The sequence below is a fragment of the Gopherus flavomarginatus genome, chromosome 2, assembly GCF_025201925.1.
Source record: "Gopherus flavomarginatus isolate rGopFla2 chromosome 2, rGopFla2.mat.asm, whole genome shotgun sequence".
NCBI lineage: Eukaryota > Metazoa > Chordata > Testudines > Testudinidae > Gopherus > Gopherus flavomarginatus.
In genome coordinates, this window is record NC_066618.1 from 246,575,096 (window position 1) to 246,602,534 (window position 27,439).

The following is a 27,439-nucleotide window of genomic DNA, read 5'->3' on the forward strand; positions in this document are numbered from 1 at the left end:
CCTCAGCTCTCTGTGGCAGGAACCGGGTCTCTTTTATGAGTTTGTCATTTGCCCTGTAATGATATGGTGCTCTATAAATAACAAAAATAGAAGCCTCACCTGCTTGTGAATCATAACATTCCCAGGCCATTTTTATGAAAAGAGAAGGTTTGTCCTGGTGACCTTGACCACAATGCCTCTTCACCACTCTCCACTCCCATTATGCAAGGAAAGGAATGTTGGTAAAACTGCTGCCTTCCACCCCAGAAACAGCTGCATTTTTAGCTAGATGCTTTATGCATATGGTTTATTAAATGCTTAGGCATTCTTTTGGATGAATAGTGCTGCACAAGAAGCAACATAGGCGATGTTCCTTCAAAACAAAACTCCCTTCCTGGGAGACGGGGAGGCTTTCCATGGGGCTGGCCTCACAAACTGAGAAACTGTGGCACACAAAGCAATGCTGTGCCCCACTCCCGATTCGTGCCTAGCAGTAGTCCCAAGCTTGCAGCTGGATAGAAGACCACAATCACTTTCCAGTATAGGGGAGAAGAGTCCTGTTTAGCAGGAGAGCAGGTGCGGCTCCCCCTGGATCCGCACTATTGAAACCCAGCTGGTAGGACCCTCCCCCCAGGCAATCCCCAGCTGCACGGCAGCTCTAGGGCCAGGAGAGGGGAATTCAGGAGGGCAGCGTTCTCGCGGCACGGAACAGCCCATCCGGCAGCGCAAGCCGGGGTGGGGGCTCGTAACTGTTAGGTCCAGCCGCCACCCACTGCGAACCTGCAGCCCCCGCGGCCGGCTCCCGGGACCTTCACTGCGCGCGCGCGGCACCGCAGCCCCCCGGGGAGGGGGAGGAGCGAGCCCCACACCCTTCTGTGGGCAGGGCCAGCCCGCCGCCCCTCCCCGCGAAGTGCGGCGGTCCGGGGGAGGGAGGAGGCGGAGGATGACTTCATGCCGCCGGAGCGCTGAGAATTTGGGAGCTTCAGCTGGCGCTGGGATGCGGGGAGCGGAGTGACAGCGTGAGCCGCGGACACAGACCCCCCGCTCCCGCACTGAGCTGCAGCCGCCCGGGGGCTGGCCGCAGGGGCCCCAACGCAGCAGCAAGGCGCGGGGGAGGACGATGCACTGAGTCGGTCGCTGGGCAGGTGAGTCGGGTAGCGTGTCGGCTGCAGCGGGGCGTCGAGCCGCCGGGAGCTGGGGGACAGCAGTGAGCTCGTAAGCCGGGGGAAGCTCGTGGCTCGCTGGGACAGGCTCCAGCCGCACGGCCCGGCCGGGGGAGGGTGCTCCTTTCAGCTCGGATAAGCAGCGGTCCAAGTCGGGGTCCCCCTCCCTGGGTGCGTGACCCGGAGCGTGGGAGGCTCAGCTGAGCCCTGGACTCTCTGATGCGCGCGCGGAGGCGGCTCCAGCGGCTCCCGGCCGAAAGCTCAGAGCAGCTGCGAGGTGCCGGGCCTGGGGGCTTCCCTGGGAGGCGGCCGAAGAAGCGTCCTCACCGCCCCAGAGAAGCTGCCAGGCGTCAGCCCCCGGATTCCCTGCAGTGCCTCCAACACTGGGAGCGTTTGGCTGGAGAGACGCAGGCTGGCAAGTGTCTGGAGCTGTGTTTGGTTAATTTGTCACTTCCCTCCAGCAACAGAAAATCCCTCCAACTGAAACATGGGTTCTTTTGTGCCAGAATGTGAGATGTTTGATGCCAATTCTCTGCTTCTCAGCAGGGCTGCTTCTCTTCAGCTTGTCACAAGCCAAGTAAACAATGGGAATTATATTTCCCATTTATCGAACAAAGAAATTTAAAGTGGAAAGACCTATTGGATCATCTAGTCCATGCCTGCCACAAGTGCAGGATTGTTCCCTGTAGCTGTTTTATTTTCTAGTGCTTTTTCCAGGCTACTTTTAAATTTCACCAGTGATAGGAAACAACATCTTAAGGTAGAAAGGTTTGACTGGAAAGGAACCATATTAGATAGAAGTTGGTCTCTTGGTTTACATCCCTAATTTTGGAAAGCATCTATAACCGAAAGCCAATGTAGTAGAAGTTACAGGAGTAGAAGTAGTGCCTAAAATGGATTCTGCTGCTGGTCCCTGTTCTTTTATCTTATGTTTTGAACCAGAGCATCAAGGTAAAATGTCGGATACCACTAGCAGTTCCTAGGTTCAGTAGAACAGAAGGCTTGGTGAACCACTGATTGGTGGTATATATTTTGGAACAGTAAGAGGAGCGAGCCAGTTCTGCTCCTATTAGTACAGCCACAATACAGCTTGGCTATTGACACTGTATCTTGCTTATGGAATACGCCCAGGAGTTCATGTTTCCTTGATGAGAAAGCTTTTTAAGAGTTGAGCCAAGGGATGAAATCCACCTGGCGTGTGTGTGTATATATATAATTTGTTCTATTCTAATACCCCAAAAAGGCTTCTCTGTACAAGAAAGGGACTAAGACTGGCATGCAGAGACAGATTATTAAACCGGGAACTGATTATAGGAGCTACTGATTAGCAACTCTACATGGGTTGAAAGAAAAAATAAAAGATGCTTGTGGGAGGACAAGGAGGAGGCGTGAGTTTATATTGAAAGAGAGAGATACTAGTGAGAAGAAGATAGTAGAAGTTTAAACAGCTGTTTTGTTTATATTTTCAAATTAAAGCTCCCTGACTTGGCCTGTCTCCTTTTACGTGTTGGTCAAATGATTGGCATGACTGAGGCCTCTAGATGCTACTGTAATTAGATGAAATGCAGATAAGAAATGTAGGAAGTAACTCTAGTGGTTTCCGCTCTTTCTGGGAAGATGTGGCTTAGCACTGTTGTGGAGAATAGAGCAGAAGGCAGAGGAGATGATGTCAGTAGGATCAGAGAGTTATAGGACATCCTAGTGTGTTCACTGGTTTGGAAAGATACTAACAAAGAACGATTGGTTAAGGACCGTATTAAAGATGAATTCAGCTGACACAAGTATTGGCTCTGAAGAACCTCCATTAAACATGGCCATTAATTTTAGTTTCTAAGAACCCTTTTGGAACACTCATAATAGTAGAGCATTGGTCTTTGTCTCCATTTCAACCCAATGAAATTGTATTATTTTTCCAATCGAGCTATGGCTTAAAATTCATTGGAAGTCTATTATGACACTTTTACATGGTATTCTGGTTAACAAAGATCATGCTGGATCTTTGCTAATTCCAAAGGTGCACCTTCTGGTATCATATATGCTGGTTTCTCCCATAGCTGTCCCTGAGTGGCTCACACTCCTGTGTCAGGCCATATAGTCTATATTCTACAGTTCATCTGTCTGCTGAAGAGAACAGTGATATTTTTCCATTTTATGTTAAATTATATAGTGTCAAATGGCATAAGTAATCACTTACATTGACACAGCATTAGTGCAGTAAATAGAACTATTTGTGTTTTCTAGGAAAAGAAAGTAATGCTTCTAATCAGTGTTTTAACTAACAGCTAATAAAGCCAGGGTGGTGGAGGTGGGGATCTAGTGAAACTCTTGCATTATTGAGTAACAGACCAAACACGTACATTCACATCCGTCAGGATGTCGATATTATTAGTTTAGTTTAAATGGAAACTTCAGTTGCTTTTATTTGGGTCCTTGGCACACCTTGCAGATGCGTGCACAGTGTAATTAAATAAAGTGCATAGAGAGGTAATATTTGACTGTTAAAAAGAACTGTAATGCACATGAAACTGCAGAGATAGAATTTCATTTGTGTTAGTGCCCTATGGTTGAATTTAAGCAACTCAGTCAGTCTATTCCGTTATCTTAGATTTAAAGAGATTGCAGTGAATATTGTTTCATGTTTCCAAATGTTAGCTTGAACTGACAGAAGTGCCACATTTCAGAGTAAGCACATAATCTTTCAATTATGCTTTTATTTTGTTACTGTCTTTTGAATCTGCTAATTTTCCTAAATTAAGCAATCTTCCAATCCTCATGTCATGTCAAAGAAAGGTCTGAGCTAGGTATAAATCAGCATTTCTCAAATGTGGTCAAATGTGGCCACCAGGGGCTTTCCTTGCAGTCATAGCTTCCTGGGGTGGGGATGGGTAGCAAAATCGTGGCCCCTCCCCCTCTGTGTTGCTCCTGTGTGCACAGTCTTGGTGTTAGCTGCTGGGACTGCCAGCAGGGGTTGGGTTCTGCCCCCCGCTGGAGACACCAGGGGCACAATGCGGGAGGAGCAGTCAGCCAGTGAATTCCCCACCTTCCTGGGGCCGTGGGGCTTAGGCTTTGAGGTGGTGTAGGGGCAGATTCTGGCCGTGGGGCTCCAGGCTCTGGCTGTGCAGTGGCAGGCCCCAGGCTTTGGCCACAGAGCTTCAGGCTCTGGTTGCAGGTTTTCTGGCTCCAGCTCCCTGCTGCCTCCCCCACCCACCAACCCCTAATGCCTCTGGCCCCTGTTGCCTCCCCTGACTCCCCATCCAGGGCTTAATTTGTCCCCATACTTGGCAGGGCTGTGAAAAGTGATACTTGTATGTTAATATCACTTTTCACAACAGACTTACTAGCTAACAATAAATAAATTACAATTTGGCTTTGTATAAATATGCATATTTATTTGTTTTCCCTAAAGCTAAGTTCTTTACAAATAGCTTCTTCAGCCCCTGCAAACATGTTTTTCAATTATATTTACAATTCACTTTAAAGTATTACTTCCGGATGATACTAGCCTTGATGAGTTGCATACTCTAAAGATTGCCTTATTGTACTTTCCACACCAAAAAAGTTAGCATATCATTTCTCATACACCTAATTTTGTAAGAAAGAGGTGGTATTTGTAAATATAGAGGGGAAACGTCCCTCTGCGATTCAAATGGCACCTGTCAACTTTCATATCTCCCTCTTTCTGTGTAAGTAGATCTCTTACTAGAGTCTGTTTTTAGTAATTGTCAATCGAAGACCTGTGTGTGCACAGGTGAGTATCGAAGTTGATTACTGCAGTACAGATTTGAGAGAATTTTATTCACTGTTAATAAACAGTGATGGGTACATGATATCTTCATACCCACAGCCAATTAAGTATGTCAAAACATTTTGCACTTCAAAAATTGGATGCAGAGACCCTGAAACTAACACATAATTAGGCTAGGCAGAATACATATTTTTGTAATTTTGACAAATAATATTTTAAGCATTTTTTAATTTCTGTCTTTTTAAATCTTTATGGTTTTAGGAAATTATGTGGTGAGTAAGTAATGGGGATCAGACAATAATTATTTAATGATGATAGAAGTTGATATTTTCCTGACCTGCTTTCTTGATGTTCCAATAAAGGATATACATTTTAAACAGAATGACAAACTAACCTTTTTTTTTTTTGTTAGCATGATTTTGTATTTCACTTTATTGGGAGAAATGTGACTTCTCCTATGGAACTATGGTATAGTAAAATGTGGACTGTCCTTGTAATGAATAAACTTTCACATCAAGTACATACACAACAGAAATGACAAAAGGGGATAGGTATTTAGAAATGTGGTCACCCTTTTCAGCGTACTCAGAGGAAAAGGGTTCCCCTACCAGCAAGCCAGAATCTTTAGCCAAGCTCTTTGAATATTAACTTTATGCTTAGTAAGTAACTTATGACGTTGTATGTTAATGTTTTGTTGTAACTTTGCCTTAATAAAATTTAAAAAAAAATGTAAAGATCTTTAAATCACAGTCTGATAGGTTCTGAAGCAGCAGTTTTCTTTCTTTTGCCTGTCTGTAAATTTAGATGATTATCCTTTATGTTTGTGCAGGGAAACTGACATTTACTGCATAAGCTTGGAAGGATTAGATTTTTAATGTGCAGAGAAACGGACACACAAGGCTAGATCCACAAAGGGAATTTAGGCTCAGTGTTGCAGTGTCTAGGGACTGGCCTGCACTACAAAATCAGGTTGGCATAAGTGTGTCGCTTAAGGCTGTGAAAAATTTCAGGCACTGTGCAATGTAATTAAGCCGACCTAAACCCCACATATAAACACTGCTAGGTCGACAGAAAAATGCGTCTGTCGACCTAGCTACTGCCTCTCAGAGAGGATTTACTGCAGTGACTATTTATACACAGTGGAACAGCTTCAAGAGGAGACATTAAGACGTATCACAGAGCTTAGTGGTTAGAGCACTCGCCAACACTGTGGGGGACTTGGGTTGAAATTCCTGCTCCACATTGGGCAGAGGGGCTGGATTTGTACCTGAAACTCCCACATCCTGAGTGGATGCTCTAAGAAATATAAGAGGGATGGCAGAACTCCTCTCCCAGCTATGGTTTCAGTGAGGCCCAATCCAGTAGTCATGCTCTGAGTAGTCCTATAGGATCAGGCACCAAAGGTAAGATAGGCAGGGCAATGCCTAGTTTGAGGAACCCTCTGAGGCTAAGGCGTGAGCTAGGCAGAATATAGGCAGCTATGCATATGCCCGTTGGTAAATTTGCAGATTTTAGGTGCTACAGAACTTTATCAGCAGAAATATAGGCACGTATGGCTTTAGGTGGCAACTGAGTAGGAGTTTTGAAGATTCTAATTTTAGATTTAGGTGCTTAAAGTCACAGTTAGGCCCCTAAATCCTTTTGTGGCTTTAACCTAATGTCACATACGTTTCTCCCAAATGCAAAATCAATTTGTAACTTTTTAAAAAAGAGGATTGTTTGTTATGCTGCTGCCGCATCTGTTGTGTTTCAGTTCAGGAGCACATGCAGATCAGATCAATCTTCTTCATTTGTCATGTCGTAGCATGATTAAAGGAAAGACCAGTTCTGGCAAATTATCTTCTCTGTGAAACAACTCCACTAAGGTAACACAACATAAAAAAGAAAACCTGTATATTCAGGAACTTCCTTTATTAAAAAAACAAAACCAAAAAGCTTACAAAGGAGTTTATATAAAGATATCAGGAACAAAAGAGCAATAATTAAACTGATGAATATCTCAGGGGTGTTTAATCCTAGTGTCTTGGCCTCCAGTAATTGCATTCTGCATCCTTAAATTCTTGTGGTTTCAGTAAGATTAAAATATTGTCATATTTTCCCCTAGATTAATGTAGTTGCTGCATTACGTTACATTTCTGAGGTGGCTAAAATGTCCCTAATCTACTTCCTGGGTTAAACTGAGTTTTTCGAAAACTGTTCTCCACAACCCTTCTTGAATAATTAAAGACGAGAAATAAATTCCCACCCCACTTTCTGTATGCATTTCAGTGTGTCACAGGTACTCTGGTCCTTCCCACTGTTACTTTCGTTTCAAGTCTTCCCTAAAAGAATCTTTAGAGATGTTGCCTCTGTGATGCTGGCAGACCAGGTGCCTCACTGAACACTTACAAATGCATTTTGAAATTTATTAATATGGAAAAGCACCAAACACCAATTTAACCGTAAGTTTCTTTATTAAGTCCAAAGGCCAAGTACTTTATGTAGTTGCTCTAAACATGCTTAAAAAGCCTAAATAATGAACAGGTTACTACATCCAAACAGTAACAAAATATTAATAAGCATTTGATCAAGGTACTTACAAACGGGCTAAACCCAGGGATGCTTAGACTCATATTGGTCAGCTCCAACGATGAACCCTTGAAGAGTTTACTTTTTATACCCTTTAACAAACAAATGATGTCGCTGCCAGTTACTGACTTCTGCTAAAAACCTACTTGGAGACAGTTCATCCTTATTTCCAGTCTTAATCCAGATAAGATTTATAATTCTCTTTCCTCCTCTCCTTCTTGCTGCCCAACAGTTTTCTTGTTGCACCTGGGTTCACGCAGGCTTTAACACTGGTGTGTGGAGGTTGGAGAAGGACTATGTTGGCTTATTTTGAGACAGATTCTGTTAGATTTAAAACCATCTGCAGTCAGAGGCCTTCTTTTTAGAAACTTCTCCTTATCTTGTTAGTTATTCTTTGAACCAGACATCCTCCCTTCTTCATTCCTTTTGGCCTTAAAACTCATTATTTCCAAGGCCTGCCTTCTGCCTGCTAGTCAGGGCCTTTCTTTACAACACAGATATATATATTTCCTTAACCAAACTTAAGATAACTATAATTCTTGAATTTTATACTTATCCTACAGCTGGAAACCAGTCTTGCTCAGCTGTATGTTAGCACTATCAAAATAGATATTAGATGTTAAGTTGATAAAAATGGGTTTAGACTTTATAGAATGCTTATATGGTGCTGTGTGTATTGATCTCTCTTACAACCTCTATAGCCTGTGGTGCAAATTTATGTTTGCATTGTAAATCTCTGTGGTTGTGTAACTCCCCAAACAGGAAAAGAGGCATTAATTAAGTGAAAGGGCTTGTCCTACTACAAGATTGCCCATGCAAGGTAAATAAGGTATTGCATAGCATCAAAGCAGAGAGGCCCTGTTGATTCATTTCTAATTCCCTTCAGGAAGGAGAGATCTATGCATGAATTCATCCCATCAGTTTGGACTATGGAGTAGAGGGGATAAAAATCCCTGACAAGGAGAAATGGAATCTCTCCATTGCTGTTTGGACTCTGAGGGGCATAGATTCTTAAACATAAGCAAAGAGATCTTCATGCTGCTTGGCATGGGTTAGCCCTGAAAGACATTTTGAGCTGACAGGTTTCTACAGCTCTATTACCTTTTGGATTACAGACTGAAACTCATTTGCATATTATATGGTTGCCTGTTTTAATCTGTAAATAATAATTCTCTTTTTTTTTCCTAGTTAATAAACTAACTAAAGGTTTATTACAGGATTGGCTACAAGCATTATCTTTTGTGCGAGATCTAAGGTGCAAATTGACCTGGGATAAGTGTCCAGTCTCTTGGGACTGGGAGCAACCTAAATACTTTGTCATCTTTGGTGTAAGTGACTATTTATCACTAAGTCCAGCTTGCTTGGATGGCAAGATAGACTAGAGTCGGTGCTTAATTTGTGCCAGAGCTTGCCAGGACTGAGCTCTAGCACCCCTAGTCTTGATAGCCCTGCCACTTCTGGGCTTGCTGCATCAGTTATGAATGTAAAAAAAATTGCTTGTGGCCTGTTACCTCTTTTATTACAAATTTAACACTGACTGAAGTGCCTAAAGGGACTGTCTGTGACTCCATGGTAAGACTGTCAAAGAGTGCTCCCGGATTTCCCCAGCCCAGTAACAAATGTCAAATCTAATTATAGAACGTACCACCAGTTTGAGGTGTCTGCCCTGCTTTTCGACAGTCTGCCCGGAGGTTGGCACACATGGTCATGAACCACTCCAGACATTGTGACAGCATCTCTGGTTTTGCAGGGTTTATAGGGTGCTAAATCTTCACTATTTCCATGGAGTGCTTGAACCTGCTACTCAGTTTATAAACAAAACTATGGGAGGTGAGATGAAATTGCATCTCAAACTATAAGCAAGCATGCCTTCTTCCAGCAGTGTTCTCTCTTTGGTTGTCTTAACCTGGATGGCTCTTTCCTGTTGGCTCTTGTTTTAAAGCCTATTCTAAAAGATTCCTGATTGCATCTATCTACGTTACCGTGGCAACCCTTAGGTATCCTGTAGAATGTCTCAAAGCTACAGTTCCTCATATATACATACATTTGTTAAAAAAAATAAAAAATTATATTTATTTTAAGCAGATGCTTATCTATTTAGTATTCCCCTACAGGAATCACCATTTTCAACTTAAGGTGAGCACATAACCATTGGGAAAAGAGCTCACCGCATGCTGTTTTAAAATAGCACAAATGCTTGTTAACTCTCCTCCCCCACAGTCCTCCTTTCTTCTTCTTTGATTCTCTTTATAGCACTGTTAAACCTCATTTGAACTATCATGTATCATATTGGTCAGAGTTTCCAAGAAAGGATATTATTACCTCAAATGGATGCAGCAGAGGTAAAGCCTTAAATACGGCCCAGGTTCAGGAACTCCATTTACCTGCTGATCTTTTGAAAGAAACTTCTTAGACAAATCTTGGCTTTTCTAAGCCCTGATCCTGCAGTGAGTTCCATATGGCAATTGAAGTCAGTGGAGCTCCCTGTGGCTGTAAGAGATCTGCCCATCTGAGTTCACTGCAAAATAAGGGCCATATTGTTTAATTTCTTAAAAAAAATTATGATGCAGCATGGCTGACAGTGGAAGAATGCCAGGAGCACAAAGCAGTAAAGTTGATACTAAGCTTTCATAAAGCTGCATCTGGCAAATATATGAAAGCACCAAATATGACCATATATGGACTGAGAGACCAAGAGGACAGTTCTGTCTGAAATCTTTTCATAGTTTCATATCGCTTCAGATGTAGTACAATTAGTGGATGATGGCATTCTTACCAAGCTGAATTACTGTTTTTGTGGGCTGAAATGTGGTGAGAAGAAATACAAAATGGAGCAAGATTGGTTAATTCATACATTCCAAGGCCAGAAGGGGACTCTGTGATCATCTGGTCCAGGGATCAGCAACCTTTGGCATGCGGACCGTCTGGGAAATCCGCTGGCAAGCCGGGATGGTTTGTTTACCTGCAGCGTCTGCAGGTTTGACCGATCAGAGCTCCCACTGGCCGTGGTTCGCTGTTTCAGGCCAATGGGGGCTGCGGGAAGTGGCAGCCAGTACATCCCTCGGCCCACGCCGCTTCCCGCAGCCCCCATTGGCCTGGAACAGCGAACCACAGCCAGTGGGAGCTCTGATCGGTCGAACCTGCAGACGCTGCAGGTAAACAAACCATCCCGGCCTGCCAGCGGATTTCCCGGACGGTCCGCATGCCAAAGGTGCTGATCCCTGATCTAGTCTGACGTCGTGTCTAACACATGCCATAGAACTATTTATGAAATAATTATCACACATCTTTTAGAGAAACATCCAATCTTAATTTAAAAATTTCTGATAATGGAGAATCCACCACAACCCTTGGTAATTTGTTTCAATAATTAATTAAATCACTGTTAAAAATGTACACCTTATTTCCAGCCTGAATTTGTCTAGCTTCAACATCGTACGATATGATCATATTACACTTTCTCTGCTAGACTGAAGAACCCATTATCAAATATCTGTTTCCACATGTAGGTATTTATAGACTGTAACCAAGTCACCCCTTAACCTTCTCTTTGTTAAGCTACATAGACTGAGCTCCTTGAGTCTATCACTCCATGTGAGAAATGGAGCTTGTGAAAATTTCAGACTCTTAAGGGGCTGACTTAGTGTGTAACACTAAAAGAAAGCATCACGTCTAAATATAGAATACTGAATTTTAAGTAACCTTTATTTGTAATGCTTTGTGGAGCCAAAGTTTGACATGAGATGTGCATGGATAATATGTGATCTGAGGAAGCAGCATGGCTTGAGAAATGGGTGTGATCTCTATAAAAAATAGAGATGGCATGCATTGGAAGCATAAGGGCACCACAGTTCACCACCTAGGTAGGTTAATTGTACACTGTAACACAGTAGTGCCCAAACTTTTCCTGTTGTACCCCCACCCTCACTAGTAATGGAATCTGTCTGCACCACCCCTCCATTACTGCACAGTTGGTTCAGCAGAGGATTGTGGGCTGGAGGCAGGGCTGGGGCCGGGAGCTGGACTGAGTGACGCTTCCTCCCCAAACCCTGTGGGGGCTGGCTCGGCCCTGCTGCATCCTCCGAACTTTCCTCCGTGCCCCCTTGCTGTAACATATCAATCACTTTATATAATAAGTATTGTGTAGGTTAAACTACTAAAACCAAAACCTCAAACCTCATTCCAAGCAAAGAGTTTTTGGGTTTTTTTAACCTCAGATCGGAAGAGGTTCCAGAGACTTGATGAAGCCCATTGCAGACTGCATTGTTGGTATTAATTTTACATGCAAGGTGCTGTGGTGATGGGGAGCAGTATAACAACATAAAGTGAAAGAGAGAGGAGCCACAGGATGCTGGTGTTATCTAAGAGTAAATGGTGATGTGTGTAAGAAATATGAAACTTCCTAGCACACAGGTCTGATGGCTGTACTAAGTGTGGTGGTACCAGAGCATGCTCAGAGACAATGCCGTGGTTCAGCTGGCATGGTGAAACACAGTAAGGCAAAAACTGACAATTGGAGACTAGGATATGCATATCCTCCATCAGAAATGCTGCACGCCCTGTCATCTCCACATCAAGCTACTATATGCATGAGAAATATGAATGCCCAGAAGTACTGCCACAGTTATTTGGTAGATATGTACCAGCAGCAAACAGTGGAATCCCAGATATTATGTAACAGGGAACATACGTGTGACATCTGCCCCACTGTGCTACAGACACTCAGTACGCAAAGACTGCCAAACAGACTAGTAGGCCTTATACAGATGACTCCCCACATGTCATAAGCCTCCAGTATTGGGAATCTGATTACATGGGTACAGGATATGAGAGTGGGGATTAACAGAGATGTTATACCATGCAATAACTGATTGATTGCCACTCTGTGCCTCAGAGGTGGATGCATTTCAGTTGTACTCTGTATGTGTGTTTATGTAATTGCTTTAAAGACTGCAGATCAAGGACACACATTTCTGTTAGCTCCCACTTTACATATTTGGGGAATTTTAATATTTATATAACATCTTTAATCTTGGAAGATCTGAGAACAATTTCCAGCACTTTGTTTATTGCACAGCATTTTTTGTATCTGGGTTAAAAGGTGCTATGTAAATATATTCCCACAGTTGTACAGTCAGTAGCACAAATGACTGTCCTTTGATCTGTTGCCCTAATCTCAAGTCGAAGATACGGGTTTCTAAATATGCTACAGCACATTGACCCACGCTGTTCAGAAATGTCTCTTGTCCATGATTGCTGTGCCTCATAAAGGCTACACTTTAAGGCCATGTATTTATTGTAGAATGCAACTGTCTGCCTCTGATGCTAGATTCCAGTGGGGAGCATGCATACATGTGCCCTGTCCTGACTAGTAGTTCATTTCCAGATTAAGTCTGAAGTGTTAGCTCTAAATGGGTCCCTCTCTGCCTATTTTAGAGGCTGTCTCATTCCTTTTGTGATTCCACAGCACTTATGCTCAGCCAAGATGCTTGAGATAATGGTACCAGGTTTAACAAGAGATGCAGCTGATAGCAGGTTGTTCTCATTGGCTTTAGAATTTATTTCCCCCGTGCTCACTTGGTCTGCCAGAGCTTGACTTCGATGATCCTGCTGAAAGATCCATTTATTTTCCCAGGCTTATTTGGAGGGAGGTATTAAGCAGAGGTTTCAAGCGGGTAGCCAGGGGAGTCTTCTGTTGGCAACAAGCCATTTTATAAATCAGGTTCTTTTAAATTTAGTGTCTCAAAATTGTATACATTTGCTTATGGAGAATTGATTAGCATACATGAAACAAATCTAAAATAAATGTCTGGATATTTATGGAGAAAACTTACACTTAAGTAGCTTCCATGCTTAGTTTACTATAACTGGATCACAGAAGATGAAAAGGAAGGCATGAATAAAACCATTCTTGGCAAGACTTAGTCAAGTCAGAGGTGACATTCAAATAATTAAAAGTAAGCCAACAGAAAAGGACATTGACTATGGATGCTCAAAGGCAAGATGGAAATTTAGGAAGGCTAAGAGGGAGTTGGAATAGTAAAGTACTGAAGACCTAAAATGAGACACGGGCTTTAGAATGTTGCTGAAAACCAAGGTACAATACTCTATCCCAACTCAGGAGTCCTTGTGGACCATTTTACACAACCTCATGCTCTGAGTAACTCTAAACTTCCAACTACCAGAAGCTGGAACTGGACAACAGGGAATAGGCTGCTTGATAATTGCCTGTTCTGTTAATTCCATCTGAAGCATTTGGTACTGGCCACTGTCAGACAGGATACTGGGCTAGATGGACCATTGGTCTGACCCAGTTTGGCCGTTCTTATGTCTGTCTTGCCTCCCACAAAAAAAAAAAATGCCGCTTTGTCTGTCTGGGTCAAACTAGAAAACTAGCTCCTTCCAAATACATCTGTCAGCTGTTTGAGCAAATTCGGCAAAGATTTCTGCAGCTTCTTGTCATCAGTTTTACTTGGGGCTTCTGAAAACCCCACATTAATATGGACCCGACAAAACTGCCAGAAACTCATTTTGAACCACTCATTTCCTGTCTGCAGTGACTTCACAGCGAGTGAGCTTTAGAGACTAATTCACTTTATACCAAGCTTTTCAAGGATGTTAGCTCTAAGAACCTCTCTGAGATTGATTTTTGAAGGTGGGATCAGAGTTCAGCCTTTATGGCTCCTTGGTGGGACACTTTTTGAACGTTTACAGTGTCTTCACACACTAAAAGCACCACTTTTTTACCTACTTCTTATTTATTACCAATGAAAGTTGTTGAAATAACAGAACTGTGTAGTTGAATGCATTTTTGTTTGGCTTGTCATATGACTTACCACTTTCCTCACCTTCCTTAAACCCTTTGCACCTAATTAAATGCCTGTGATTTATATTTTTGTGCCTTGGTTCTTCCAACTAATCCAGCTTTTTGTGTGAGACAACAACAACTTTGGTCTCTTTATACTGTTGGCACTGAACTTCAGTACACATTTGTCTATTCCGAGTTCAGAGTATTTACCAAATTCTTTGTTAGAGACCCCACATTAGTATAATAATCTTTCAACATTTGTCCGTATGTTACCTGAAATTCAAGGGATGATGAAAGTTGAACTATCTACCCAATTTTTCTGAAGACTAGAATTTCACTATTCTGAAATCTGTCTAGGATCAGAACAGCTCAGTCTGGGTACTGTGTCTGGTAGTGTGAAGAGATATAATACACACTTAAATAGGATGCAGTCAGACAATGATTACTGTCTCTATTTATTAAATCTCAAATCATAGAGCATGAGACACACAATGAAAGTGGAACAAACAGCGACAACTATAATTCGAAGTTTAAACTTTGACTTTCAGATTAGTGGAGATAGCAAATTGTAGAGTCGGGGAAATTATCCTGCTTTCATGGATATCCCAAAGAAATCTAAGGACTTGTAGCAGAGGCTGCACTGCTGAACTGGGCATCTGGATTGGCAGGCTAAGTAGAGAAGCAGTCCATCAGATAATTAGAACCTTAACCATATATATAATATATATTAAAAAAATATGTGTGCGCAATTACCTGCAGTAATCCAAGTAATATAGAAGAGAGACCATTTTGGGACATCTTTTAAGAATGCCCAATGATAGGCTACCTAAGCATTTCTTTGGCCACCGCAGGGCAAGAGACAGGTTGATCTAAAGGCACACTCAGTAGCACAGTAATAGCTGAAGTGGCATTATTGCATTTGAATATAAAAGGCCTGGAAAAACAAGCCCAGGATAGGGATGGCTAGTTCTGTTTTGACTTCTGCCCTCTGCACCTGGTGGTGTTGGAAGAATGACAATGAACTAACTATAACTAAATTTTTGAATTGCCCCAGCACACAAATGAGAGTCTGGTTCAGTCTTAACCCCTGCTATGATCTCTCAGACCAGGCAAACACAACAAAATCTTGGAAGTTCTGTGCAAATAACATAATCACCTTCCTGAGCTGCTCTCATGTTGCACAGAGTACCTGTCCAGAACAAGCCTAGTTAAAGCAGAGCCAGCTGAACTAGCTGAATCCTCCTACCAGGACTCCGAAAGACAAAATTGAAGGCTGTATCTATGATTCAGTGTAGATAATGATAACCTCACTCGCCACCAACCGCGGGTTAAACAGCATAAACTGAAGAGTAGTGTCCCTATCTTCCAATGCCCTTTGCATTGGCAGTGTTTCTACAAGACTCTGTACTAACATCTGAGTATGAAATATTATTGTCCAATTTCCCATCCCTAACTTTAAGACAAATACAGTATTCCTTTCCCAAAAGAAAAGGCAAACTGCAAAAGTCCAGCAGAAGGTGAAGGCCCCATTAAGAACCTTGCATCCTCAAGGACACCTACACTAGAAATAAAATGCTGGAAATCAATAATCTTCTCCTCCTCAGCCTTTAAAACCTGGCAGTGGTAAGGATGCTTGCTTATAAGGCTGTCCCCGTTTCCCCACTCCAGTAGATAGTGTGAGCTGACGTCAGGGAGCAGCTTCTGCTTGACAGTATCAGTAAGTTCGCTTATTTGCCTAACAAATACGCTTTGTACGCTGTCTTGTCCTTGAGAACTGGTATAAATGTCTGTTTCACTTAAATTTATTTGGCTTATGCCCAAAGAAATTTGTTAAGGTGCCACAAGGATGACTCCTAGTTTTTGTTGATACAGACTAACACACTACCATTCTGAAAAATGTTTTCACTTTAAGTCCACCAATGAGAACAGAAGAAAGCACACGTTTGCCCACACTCTTCTGCTTTCAGATTGTCCCCAATGCTACATTACCATGCAATTGCTTTATATTAAGAACTTTTTGAAATAGATGTGACTTTCATTCTGATCTTGATGTTCTCCTGTACACAAGAACTCTTCCACTAAACTGAAGTTCTTTTTAGTCTTACAGCAAATGCTATAAAATTACCATGCAAAGTGTTTCTGTGTGGTTTTTTCATGAGGAAATCAATCCAGGATTATAACAACTAGCTCCTATTGTTACTAAACATTTACCCTCTAACTATAAATTACATTTTATAATACAATAAGACTTTTCTTGTTCCTAGGAAATGCAAGATGTCTGTAGTTCAGGATTTTTGTAACAGACTGGTGTTTTTTTGTTAAAGGGAAAAGATGCATTACACAGCTGGATGAAATGTTACGATGAGAAGCACTTCTTTTGATGTATAGACTGAATTTTATATTTAAAAATTACTTTTTACTTTTTACTTTCAAATATATCTTACCAGGCTATTACAGCATTGGTTGAAAACTCTTTTTGGGGCAAGGATCATCTTTGTACTGTGCCTAACATGGTAGTGTCCTGGTCCATGATTGATATTCCTGAGTGCTCTGATGATACAAATAAATAATAAATACACAAGACCAACGGTGTTATGAAGGATAAGCATGAAATATAATGAGAAGCTTAGTAGAGAATGGCATTTCTGAACCAATTGCAGTAGTGATCAGGGGTCTGAGAGAGATTGTATGCTACCCTGGCTGCATGGAAACTCAATGTAAAATAGAAAATAATTTCCAACCCATTCTCCTAATACTTACTTATTTAACAGTCAGACTTTTAACAGTTTTCCCTCTGATTTTAGTAAATCAGGTGATTAGTTTCTCGATGGTGGCAGTCATGTTGTGGTTTGTTTTTTATATGGCTCCAAAAAGTTAACCATAACTGAAAGTGTTACCATGAAAAATGTTCAGAACAAGTTCTTGTGGTGTGGGTATTTTTAAACCTTTTTTGTACTCTGATTGCTAGGCTGAACTCAGTGACTGACTGTTTCATTGAAATTATTGAGGTTAGCGTGAAGAGGGCATTATTTTTAGGATTTCATCCATGCTTCCAAAGAGCGTCCTCATTGCATTGTCAGGCTTTGTCAGGACCTGAAAGTTTGTACACACTCAGCTACCACTCTTGTCTTCAGAGAGCAAAGATAACCACCATCTTTGTGTTTGTGGTGAATCTAAGTCAAGCTATACATATTGCTTCTGCACTTGCAGAGTTTTTGCACTGTCTGTTTCAACAATGATAGTGAACTGGTGAAAGAAAAGTTCTGTTTTGTGTACTCACTCACTTCCACAGGAGTCAGAGAGTGTTTACATTTGCAGCACTTCCATCACCAGTGAGAGCAGCGCACTGAGGGCAGTTCTCTCGATTTTGATGGTGGGTCTTGTGGGATGGGGAGCTGACTACTGGGGGCTGATCAGTGTTTGAGGAGAGGAGCCTGTGCAGGGACCCGGGGCATCCTGCACAGCCTCCTCTCCCCATACACTGATTAGCTCCAGTGGTTCAGTATTGCTTCAAGTAGGGGATCCAGAGTGGGAATTGTCACCCGGCCAGATAAGTGAGCACTTGCCAAGACAACAGGAAGAGTTTCAAAGTTCCGGGGGCTTTACAGGGGGAGGAATGGATATCTGTTTATCTGGCAACAGAGCAGCAGAGCTGCTGGCCAGAGTGCTCACCTCGGCACTGTGGGGATATCCTCAGGAGGCTAAAAACTTTGTAAACAGGAAGGATGTGTCTTCACTTGCAGATCACCACAAAAGCATCACCTGTAAGAGCTGTGCATCTCTTATGGAGGTGGTTTTCTGTTTGCAGTGAAACTTCTGAATTTCACTGCAAAAAGTCACTGGCAAGTGTAGGCGCTCCCATGTTTTTTGCGCAATAAAAGGGACTTTTTCCGCTTTAAATGGCAAGTGTAGACATGCCCTTAGTCTGTAAGTTTGGGCAACAGAGTTGAAATAGTATACTCCAGTCAAAGGAGCTGTTTCCTTTACCTAAAGATCTGTAATTGAATAGATGAATGAATGAAATTCTACATTATGTACATAGGGTGAAATTCTGTCCCTACTGATGGTAAAACTCTCATTGACTTAAATAGGGCTTAATATTTCCTTCTTAAAGTGGAAACATTGTCATAAAGGTTGTTTTAAAAACCCAACAAACTGGCATTATTCACCATTTGCTATACGTTCTGCATCATTCCATCAATGTTGGCTGCTTCTTTTGTACGGGTGTTTTGCGGGGGGGAGGAAGAGAAGGAAGGGTGGTTAAGTGCCTGTGTGTTCAGCTATGCTTGAAGTAGAATAATTGGTGAAATGTGCAGTGTTTGTGTGAATCTTCACACAATTGAATGTCAATTGTTCAAGAAACCAAGTTTTCCGCTTCATATAACCTTTTAGGGTGCTTGTTTTTGTTTTTATTTTATTTTTTCTTTTGTTTAATGCAGAGATGGGCAAACTACGGCCCGCGGGCCACATCTGGCCCATGGGATGCTCCTGCCTGGCCCGTGAGCTCCCGGCCTGGGAGGCTAGCCCCTGGCCTCTCTCCCGCTCTGGGCAGCGGGGCTGCGAGCTCCTGTTGGGCAGCATAGCTGGCTCTGGCCAGGCAGCGCAGCTTCCAGTCCTGGTAAGGGGGTGAAGAGCGGCGGAGTTGGATAAGGGGCAGCGGGTCCTAGGGGGCAGTCAGGGGACAGGGAGCAGGGGGTGATTGGATAGGCTTGGGAGTCCCAGGGGGCCTGTCAGAGGTGTGGATAGGGGTCTGGGCAGTCAGGGACAGGAAGCAGGAGGGTTGGATGGGGGTGGGGTCCTGGGGGGGGGGGCGGTTGGGGCAGAGGATCCCAGAAGGGGGTGGTTGGGGGGACAAGGAGCAGAGGGGGTTGGATGGATCAGGGTCCTGAGGGGGGCAGTCAGGGAATGGGAAGTGGGAGGAGGCAGGGGCCAGGCTGTTTGAGGAGGCACAGCCTTCCCTACCTGGCTCTCCATACAGTTTCGGAACCCTGATGTGGCCCTCAGGCCAAAAAGTTTACCTACCCCTCGCGTAGCAGCTGAGTTCCAAGTACCACTCCAAGGGATGTTTTTCACTGATGTGAGTGACCTGAGCAGTATCTTTCTGATTCCACCTCCTTCCCCCAATATAACATACAGAGGCTGAAGGTAGATCGAAACAGGAAGATGAGCTTTTAGGCCAGGAGGATGGGGAGTGGGGTGGGAGCACTGTTTACCCAAGCCAGTGAGAAGAAGGAAAGCTCTCCTTATGCTTTTAGCAGAAGTGGGGGGGGGGGAGAGAATGTGCTCCCCACACCTGCTACCATTTTTAAGTCCCTGATATGCAAGTTCTTATATAAAACTTTCCAGAGTAAAGAGGATCCAAAAGCTCTTTACTTTACCCATGAGACAGGCAAGTATTCTCTCCGTTTCACAGAGGCAGAAATTGTAGAAACCTTGCAGCCTTGCATTAGTAATGCCCTCAACACCACAAAATGAAGCAAGTAAGCAATTGCCATTCCAGGTGAGGCATTTCAGGCACTTGGCAGGTATGTGAGTGCCATGAGTGGAGCCTGCATGGCACCAATACCCACAATCACAAACTGATCTGGGCTCTTCTGAAGAGCAAGGGACCTATAGCCATGGTTTCCATAGCTGTCAAAAAACTCTGATGGTGGCCGTTCAGTCTTGCAACTCAAGCCTCTTTTTAAAAAACAAACATTTCAATTATATCTTTACATGGCAAATAATTAGAAACCATTTTTTGTTTATCTTAAAGCTGAGATTAGCCTTGACATTTCTAGGTTCCCCACATCCGAGAAAGGTGGAACGGATACTTGCCAATTTTGCAGGCCTCACAGGCTACTTCTGAAGCAGTTTACACTAAGTAAAGATGTCATAACATCCTTCATATCACACCAGATTAGGAGCCAGGATTTCACTTGCTCTGAAGAAACACTGCACAGTGCAGGAGAAGGAAAAGACTTAATCCGTTTTTCTCTGAGTTACTAGAAAGTTACAGGCCAAGTTTTCAAACATAAGATCATAGAAATGTAGGGCTGCAAGGGACCTTAAGAGGTCATCAAGTCCAACCGTCTGTGCTGAAGCAGGACCAAGTCAACCTAGACCATCCCTGACAGGTGTATGTCCCACCTGCTCTTAAAAACCTCCAATGATCAAATTTCAAAATCTCTCTTGGAAGCCTATTCCAGAGTTTTACCATCCCTACAGTTAGGAAGAACTTTCTACTATCTAACCTGAATCTCTCTGGCTGCAGATTAAGTCCATTACTTCTTGTCCTGCCATCAGTAGACACTGAGAACAAGTGATAACTGTCCTCTATATAACATTAACATATTTGAAGACTGTTATCAGGTCCCTTCTCAGTCTTGTTTTCTCAAGACTAAATATGCCCAGTATTTTTAAACCTTTCCTCGTAAATCCAAGTTTTTTCTAAACCTTTCATCATTTTTGTTGCTCTCCTCTAAACTCTCTCCAATTTGTCTCTTTCTTAAAGTGTGGAGCCCAACATGGAACTGTCTGTCTACATCAGGGTTTGGCAACCTTTCAGAAGTGGTGTGCTGAGTCTTCATTTATTCACTCTAATTTAAGGGTTTGCATGCCAGTAATACATTTTAACATTTTTAGAAGGTTTCTTTCTATAAGTTTATAATATACAACTAAACTATTGTATGTAAAGTAAAGAAGGTTTTTAAAATGTTTAAGAAGCTTTATTTAAAATTAAATTAAAATGCAGAGCCCCCGGACTGGTGGCCAGGTCCTGGGCAGTGTGAGTGCTGCTGAAAATCAGCTCGTGTGTCGCCTTTGGCATGCATGCCATAGGTTGCCTACCCCTGGTCTACATAGTGTGCACATGTGTTTTGCAGTCATGGCTGCAATTAAAACTTACCAACACAGGCATAACATCTATTCTTCTACTAATTCCTGCCATAATAGCTAATATAGTGACCAGTCTACAAAATTAACAAACTGTAAGCACGCTGCCCCCCGCCCCCCCAATAAATAAATAAATAGCACAGCAGACAGAATTTTACAAGGTTGCTGTATTTCAAAGTCTCTTCCAAATGTACATTGAAGAGTTACCTGTATTTTCAATGAAAAACAATGACAAAAAGGAGGGACTGATACTTTAATGACATGGAATATCATTTGTTTACTCCTCAACTATAGACACCAACATAGCTCATGGTTAAATCACAACTAAAATTCACCCCTAGAGTCTCTGAACTCCTAGAATGGGATCTGAGGACAATGTGGGTGAAACAGAGCTCAGAAAACGGTGTTCTAGAAATTTAGTCTGATCAGCTTCATATTCACGTCTTTCGTAATTCTCCCTTTTTGAGAAGGGCAGGCAATTTGCACTCAATGCCTATTAATTTATTTCAAATTAGAGGAATATTTAATTATGACCTTCAGCATTTAGCAACCCCTTCTTTCTCCTGTATTCTGCCATTCTCCCTCCCTCCAACCCCAAAAAGCCAGCATGTTGCATTAAACCAGGGGTGGACAAACTTTTTGGCCTGAGGGCCACATCAGGTTTCCAAAATTGTATGGAGGGCCAGTTAGGGACAGGTTGTGCCTCCCCAAATAGTCAGGTGTGGTCTGGCCCCTGCCCCCATCTGACCTCCCCTGCTTCTCATCCCCTGATGGCCCCTCCGGGAACCCTGCCCCATCCATGCCTCTCCTGACCTCCCCCAGACCCCTGACTGACCCATCAAACCCTCCTCTCATTCCTGACCATCCACCTGAGACTCCTGCCTCATCCAACCACTCCTTCTCACTGATCACCCTTGGAACCCCTGCCCCTGACTCCCCATCCACCGCCCCTGCCTCTCCTTCCTGCCTGTCCCCATGGGACCCCTGCCCCAATCAACTCCCTTCTTCCCCACCCTCTGACCACCCCAACCCCTATCCACACACCATCGCTGACAACCCCCCGAATTCCCCTGCCCTCTATCCAACTCCCCCTGTTCCCTGCCCCCTTACCGCGCTGCCTGGAGCACTGGTGACTGGCAGCATTACAGCTGCACTGCGCAGAGCACCAGAACAGGCAGTTGTGCTGCCCAGCTGGAGCGAGCCACGCTACCACGCAGGCTTCGGCTTTGCAGCTGCCCTGCCCAGCCGCCCAGAGCATTGCACCCGTGGCACAGTGAGCTAAGGCTGTGGTGGAGGGAGAAAAGCCAGGGGTGAGCCGCTCGGGCCGGGCAGGAGGGTTCCGTGGGCCAGATGTGGCCCACAGGCCATAGTTTGCTCACCTGTGTCCTTGGTGGTTTTTAAATAAAAAAGATAAAAACTAATTGTGTTTATGTACACTTGTAACAACCCCTCCTCTTGCCCCCTGCAGGACTTGAACCCTGAACATTCATCACTGTACAGTCTTTTCTTACTGAGGCTACAGGACTATATTAACTGGCAATGAATAGGAGAAGGCTGTTATCCTAGAGGGGTGAGGGGTGTGGGAGGCTAGTGCTATGAATTGGGTTGAGAAGATTGTTGAGGGAAGCCTAGTCCCCTTTTGATAAGGGGAGTTGGAGGAGCTCCTGCCCCATAAGATGCCTGAGGGGGTGAGGAGTGGATATTGGGTCTGAGGGAGTGAAGTTGCAGGGGATTACAAAGCCAAGCTCTCAAAACCTAAGAAATACCTGATTTATGATTGCCTGGGCAACCTTAATTCTAGTGCCTTGTGGTTATGTAATAGTCTTTTTAGTTATATGCTCTCACACAGTTTTTCCACGGGTTCTCTGTCTTATTCAGTGTTCAGGATGGACACATAGTGAGGCAAAATTAAAGATGCATGGGAAACTGTACATTTCCTAAGTTTCATATGCTTAATTGTGCATCCTGAATAACTAGTTTTTTAACAGATTTTTTTAACATAAAATAAAATGGGGGAAGGTTTACTGTGTGTCATCTTGTGATGTTTTCAGCTTTTAACTGTTCTTAATTTTCTAAGGTGAAGATAATCAATTGATGGCATGATCCTTGATAATAAGAGAGAGCTGCTACATGGAATTTCTTGCTACTTTTTAAGGGATGGTTTTGCAGTTCATTAAGCTAATCCGTGAACAATCAGTATTCGCCTCAGCACTCGAACGGCCACTGATGAGAGAAGAGGTTGCTGGAGGATTGGAGATGAACCCAGAACACTGTGTTGGGGATGGTGGGGTGCTAAGATAGAGGGAAGAGATGCAGCCAGGAAGAGAGAGATTACAGGATTCATTGTGCATGGCTTTGTGTCTGAAAATTTGCACACAGGGTCACTACTGTGATGGAACTGGGATGGCAGCTGCCTAGAGCAGTAAGTTCTCCAAAGCTAATGTTAGACCAGGGGTTCTCAAACTGGGGGTCAGGACCCCTCAGGGGGTCACAAGGTTATTACATGGGGTGTCGCGAGCTGTCAGTCTCCACCCTAACCCCTGCTTTGCCTCCAGCATTTATAATGGTGGTAAATATATTAAAAAGTGTTTTTCATTTATATGGGGGGGGGTTGTACTCAGAGGCTTGGTATATGAAAGGGGTCACCAGTACAAAAGTCTGAGAACCACTGTGAGACCTATCTGTGTGAAAAAACTGGAGCCTTGGAACCAAGGTGAGCTCTGATCAATGCCTGCTGAAATGAATACAAGTTGCACTCCTTTAGTTCAGGGCTGAATTTGGCACAAACTATTTTTGTCTTTTTCAAAAAAGATCTGTTCTTGGCTATAGTTTATGGTGGAAGATAAATTCTGCTTATCCCCAACAACCTTTATTCTTTGAAATGGGAAACATCTAATCAGGGTTGGTCAAACAGTTTGCGCCAAGCTTGAAACCCATGTGATTTGGCTGTATTTGAGCTTTCTGAACCATAGCCGTAATTTACGAGTTCGGGTTCAGCAGGATCCTAGAGAGCTAGTGCTATTGTCTAAGTGAATCCATCCAGAAGAGACAATCTCAAAGTGAGACAGCTCAGAAGAATTCTTCAAGCCTTGTTTGACTGGAAAAGAGCCCTAAAGGAGCCACACTAATTTTAATAAATTAAAAAAGCAACTAATAGTATTTTGGTTTTTTAATCTGGTCGGTCCATTACACCCTCAAATCCTGCCGCAGGATCCTTTGGTAAGTCAGGTAGCCAGCTTCTTATGCAGCAGTGGGGCTCAGAAATTCTCTCTCTGCTGTAACCCTTCCACTTGGTAGGACTCTGACTCTGAAACCCCAGCGTGCAAAGTATATTAGGAAATCTTCCTCCCACAAACACACTTTTTTGGACCAAATTAAGTAGTATCTTCCTTACCACTCTGAAAGATTATGGAGCGGAGGGATAGTCTGCTTACCCTTCCTGTCCATATCCTGCAGTAGGTTGGAGTAGGAAGGACTGTGGGTGGTAGTTCAGATAAGATCTTTGATAAATTGGTGCAAGCAATTAACCACAAGGTCTAACCACATTAATCCTTTTATTTAGGAACTGTAAATCTAACCCCTAGTCTCTATTGGCCACATTTTCAAAGGCTCCTTAACCCATTCTCCCTTTGCACATGTGCAGTTTCTTGTGAGTGGGTGGGGGCGGTTACCCATCATCTGTGTATACAAATTATTGTATATGCTATTTCATACATACAGCTAATGACTGAATTTTCAAAATGTGACTCTGAGACTGCCCAGCAAAAACTCAGCCCACAAAGTTTCTTTAGCTAATTCTTGTTGTTGCAATGTGCCTTTGAAAGGAAGCTTCAGAGGCCAGGATGGAGAACGTGGCCTGTATAATGATTTTGGGTAACTGTGTTTTCTTGGCATGAGTACAAAACATCAGTTGTGCACAGATGCTATTTTAAATAGCCCATCTTTTAAAATGATTACGTTATATCGTGCTTGTCAGAGACCAGGGTGCTATGTGAGAATCAAAGAAGTATGTGCTGTTTTGGTTTCTTTCCTTCCTTGCACCGTGCTATCTCTCTGCTTCCTGGTCACCCTCCTCTTGTCTTCTAAATGAAACATTCCAAAAACTATTGGGGGGGTGGGGGGGATAGGCTTGAATTTTTACTGAAAAGTGGGACAATAGCCATACTTGAAACTCAGTCTTCAAAGCACAAAACTAGCACTGATTCTCTGTAGTTCTCTAGAGTCACACAAGCTCTTGTTTGCAGTGATCTAAAGGGGCCTCTTGCCATTATCTAAGGTGCTGATGTATGAGTGCTTGTGTTTGCAGAATGAAATTTATCTGTCGAAAACTAGGAGTAAAATCCACAGACTCCGTGTAATACGGTGCAACCACTCACTAAACATTTGTGTATGCAAGTCATTTCTTGGTTTCCATCTGTTGTCAGCACACACAAACTTGTCAGTATTGTTAATGAGGCAGCTTGGATTAATACCACTTGTACAATGTAGGATTGCCAAAAGGCTAGTATCAGGCACTCAAAACAATACGATTAGCTTAAAAAACACGAGATTTTTTTTAAAAATAAAGAATGTTGGGTTCTTTATTTGCCTTGTTTTTGAGCTTTTCAGATTCATGCTTCCAAGTTTCTCTCCAAACTTTGACTAGATTTCTTTTAAATATTATTATTTATTATCTGAAAGCTGAAATTCTCATGTAATCATGTAGCAAAGGGTCTGGGATGTGAAGAATAACGGATTTCACAAGCCTCGTGATAAAATTTGTAGGAGTTCAAAATACTGAAAATGTCTTAATCAAAGCTGCGATTTGAGTGGCTAGCTGAAGAGGATTCAGTTTCAAACCATGTAATTCTCTCCCAAGGAATGCACCCATCTGAACTGTAAATCTTCTACCCCAGTCAGATTGTTACACAACATTGAAACTTTCCACTCAGCTGAGCAATGGGGACTGTGTTTTAAGTCCCTGATACAGTTCTGTGGTGACCTAGAATCCTACTTTCGCCGTCTCTGACTCAAAGAATACTTCCAACACACCTCTGAACAACATACTAACCCACAGAATCCTTCCTGCCAATGCTATAAGAAGAAGGATTCTGCATGGACTCCTCCTGAGGGTTGAAACAGACTGGACTTCTACATAGATTACTTCCGTCAACGTGCATGGGCTGAAATTGTGGAAAAGCAACATCACTTTCCCCATAGCCTTGTGTTCAGCATGGCTTAGGTTATCAACAGCCTCAAGAACAACTCTGACATCATAATCAAAAAGGCTGACAAAGGAGTCGCTGTCGTCATCATGAATAGGTCGGAATACGAACAAGAGGCTGCTAGGCAGCTCTCTTAACTCCACATTCTACAGGCCATTACCCTCTGATTATTACCAAAAGAAACTATACCATGTGCTCAGAAAACTCCCTGAGGAAAGCACAGGAACAGATCTGTACAGACCCATGCCTAGAACCACGACCAGGTATATTCTGTTTGCTACCCAACATCCATAAACCTGGAAATCCTGGATGCCCCATCATCTTAAGCATTGGCACCTTAAAACAGCAAGATTGTCTGGCTGTGTGGACTCTCTCCTCAGGCCCTATGCTACCAGCACCCCCAGTTATCTTCGAGACACCACTGACTTCCTGAGGAAACTACAATCCATTGGGGATCTTCCAGAAAACACCATCCTGGCCACTATGGATGTGGAAGCCCTCTACACCAACTTTCCACACAAAAATGGACTACAAGCCATCAGGAATAATATCCCCGATAATATCACGGCTAACCTGGTGACTGGACTTTGTCCTCACCCACGCTATTTCACATTTGGGGACAAAATATACCTTCAAGTCAGTGGCACTGCTATGAGTACCCGCATCTCCCCCAGTATGCCAACATCTTTATGGCTGACTTAGGGAACGAGCGCTAAGGAAGCATTGTTCTAACGCCCTTGCTCTACTTGCGCTACATTGATGACATCTTCATCATCTGGACTCCATGGAAAAGAAGCCCTCGAATTCCACTGTGATTTTAACAATTTCCATCCCACCATCAACCTCAGCCTAGACCAATCCACACAAGCGGTCCATTTTCTGGACACTACTGTGCTAATAAGCGATGGTCACATAAACACCACCCTGTGCCGGAAACCCACTGACCGCTATACTTACCTACATGCCTCCAGCTTCCATCCAGGACACACCACACGATCCATTGTCTACAGCCATCCGAAGAAGTGAGCTGTAGCTCACGAAAGCTCATGCTGAAATAAATTTGTTAGTCTCGCTAAGGTGCCACAAGTAGTACTCCTGT

General features: G+C 43.2%; 1 protein-coding gene across 1 annotated transcript in view; it reads left to right on the forward strand.

Moving 5' to 3' along the window:
* Positions 1 to 900: 900 nt before the first annotated feature.
* The window catches only part of PKIA (cAMP-dependent protein kinase inhibitor alpha), a 61,765-nt gene continuing 35,226 nt past the window's right edge, over positions 901 to 27,439 (forward strand). Inside the window, exon 1 of the mRNA XM_050941494.1 lies at positions 901 to 1,124. The gene's annotated coding sequence lies outside the window, so the exon portion shown is untranslated. The remainder of the gene's footprint in view (positions 1,125 to 27,439) is intronic.